At 38.5% G+C, this 2,891-nt stretch overlaps 1 pseudogene; it reads right to left on the bottom strand.

Annotated features, from left to right (window-relative positions):
* Positions 1-2,090: 2,090 nt before the first annotated feature.
* Positions 2,091-2,213, bottom strand: LOC111729449 (annotated as a pseudogene).
* Between the last annotated feature and the right edge of the window lie 678 nt (positions 2,214-2,891).

Raw genomic sequence — 2,891 nt, 5'->3', positions numbered from 1 at the left:
ATTCTATTCATTTGAAGCAATACAAGGTTCTGCTCAAATTCAAAGAGAGGGGAAATAGTTTCCAGAAGTATGTGTATGTGTGTGTTTAAAAATACTTTGTTTTTTCCTGAACCATTTAAAAGTAAGTTTTATGCATTATGGTCCTTTGTCCCTAAATAACTCCAGAGTATCAAGAGATACTGTATTGGAAAAACACACCCAAGGAGCCTTATTCACACCTGGACCTGATCTAGATGATGAGGTCCTAGACTACAAGCTTGAACCTGATGTCATATGGGAATTTTGGAGAAAGGGGTGAATATACAGACATACCTCATTTTACCACGTTTTACATTATTGAGCTTCACGGATGTTGCATTTTTACAAATGGAAGGCAAAATCTTCTACGAGCAAAAAGATTACAACTTACTTTATTGTGATACTTGTTTTATTGTGATCTGGAACCGAACCTGCAATATCTCCGAGGTATGCTTATATATTGTATATGGGAGGAATATAAACTGTGGTAACTAGAAGGCAGACAGCAATATTTCTGGAAACTATTTCCCTTCCTTGAAACTGAGAAGAACTTTGTGACTGCATTGATGATTAGAATGCAGCAAAAGTGACACTGTGTCACATCTAAGGCTAGGTCTTAAAGGCCATATAGTTTGGATGATAACTCTCTCTCCTTCCCTCTCTCTCCCCTAACTTTGGAACCTGGCCACATGTTGTGAGGAAAAAAGAAGCACATTATATGTGTAGTTATTCCAAGCTGAAAGTTCTAGCTAAAGTCTCAGTTAACAACCTGCACCGACTGCCAGACATGTGAGCTTCGGTCCCTACCCTTCAAGCTGGTGCAGTTCACACTAAATGGAACAGAGGTTAGTTATTCCCACTGAACCTTGCCCAAATTGCAGACTCATGAGCAAAATAAATGTTGTCCTTTTTTTACACTACTAGTTTGAAGGGATAATTTCTTGTATAGCAATAATAACCAGAATCACATACAGTAGTACCACAGGTATATTCACTTGACAAAGATCTATGATCTAGAATGTAATTTCACTTAGTGCTCTAGCACTTTAGAAGAATGAAAAAGTAAATTTAAGGTCAATGAGAGATGAAGTATTGAGGATGGGGAAAACCCTCATATTAGTGTTTGTAGAATGCAAGATTGGGTGCACTTAGTAAATGCACACAGCGACCTATTAACTAGAATTTAATTCTATTCACCTGTTCTTGTTCCATAGCCACGGAAATTAGAAGATTTGGGTAAAATTAGCACCCTTTTTTTTTTTTTTTTTTGGTAAAGTTTGCCTATGAATAGAGTACATGGTCTGAGCTACTAATTAAGAGTTTGTTTGACTAGGGGAAATTTGAACCCTTTCTCTATGGATTTTCTGGTGATAATCTTTGTATCTATTGGCTACTTCCTTAGATTTTTGCATAAATTCATTTGTATGTCAGTATTATTTACCAATGTCTACAAAAGTATGGGCCTCAACAATCTCTTCTGAGAGACATTCAGGCTACCACTATTCATGTATAGGTAGAGATCTACTTTCAACCATTATCATACCATAGCCTAATTCATTCTTTAAGATCAAATTTTAAGGGTGTATATTGTCCCCAGAACCTCTTGTCAAGGATTGCTCAGTGATAGCTCAAAGAGATCACAGCAAAATAGAAATCTGTCAAAAACCAACTAAGTTCTTAAAACCTACCTGAGAGCAGTTCTCAAATGTTTATAATTCTTACCAAGTGTTAAAGGTGAAAACTATTACCTTGCTAGTTAATGGATTTTGATATTTCCGTTGTTTTAGTAGCTAGCTTTGATTTCATTGGCACAAAAGGCATTTCTGATGAGGCAGAACTTCTTATCTTTTGAGTTCTACTTTATATCTCTGTGCCTTTATTTATACTTTTCTTTTTTCTTGGCATGCCCTCTCCCCTTCTTTGCTTTCCTACCTCTATGGCTTCACATTCTCAGTCTTCTTGCTAGTCCCCCGTCTCTGAACTTTTAATGTAGAAAGCCCCAATTACATTGGGAGTGAATGATGTCCTAGGAGACCTCATCCAGTCCCTTGACTTTATTTTATTTTTTTAAATGTCTGTAGCACCTGATTTTCCTAGGTGGTCTTCCATCCAAGTACTAACCAGGCCCAACTCTGCTTAGCTTCCAAGATCAGACGAGATCGGGCACGTTCAGGGTAGGTATCATGGCCGTAGATGCAGTCCCCTGACTTTAAACACCACAAATCCCCAATGCCTCCTCAATTAAATATTCAGCATGGACATTTTCTAACTACAGACAAATATTTAACTCTCTAGTCAACATCTCCACTTGAATGTCTCATAGGCATCTCAAACATAACAGATTCAAAGCTGAGCTCCTGATCTTGCCCCACAGACCTGTTCTTCCTATTGTTTTCCTCATCTCACTGAATAGCAGTTCCATCCTTCCAGTTACTTAGGCCACCAACTTTGGAGTCATCCTTGAATATTCTCTCAGACATCCCAATCCAATCTATCAATAAATTTTGTGGGCCCTTCCTTCAAAATATTACTTAGGACCCAACCTCATTGCCTGGATAACTGCAATAGTCTCCTAACTGGTCTCCCTGTGCTTACCCTTTCATTTCTCCTCTCACCCCAGACCCTTTTCAATACAGCAGTCAAAGCCTCTTAAAATGTATGACAGATCTCTTCTCCCTTCAAAAACTTGCAATGGCATCTCATTTTCCAAAGAGTAAGAGCCAAAGTCTTTAGGGAGGATCTGCTTCTGTCCACTTCTCTCACTGTTACAGTCACACTTACTCCTTGCTGGTCCTCATACCTGCCAGGATGCTCTTGCCTCAGTGCCTAGGACCATTTTCCCTTGAATAGCCACAAGTTTTGCTTTATCATCT

This window comes from Pteropus vampyrus, unplaced genomic scaffold, assembly GCF_000151845.1.
Source record: "Pteropus vampyrus isolate Shadow unplaced genomic scaffold, Pvam_2.0 Scaffold261, whole genome shotgun sequence".
Taxonomy (NCBI): domain Eukaryota; kingdom Metazoa; phylum Chordata; class Mammalia; order Chiroptera; family Pteropodidae; genus Pteropus; species Pteropus vampyrus.
This window is presented reverse-complemented; position numbering and strand designations above follow the sequence as displayed.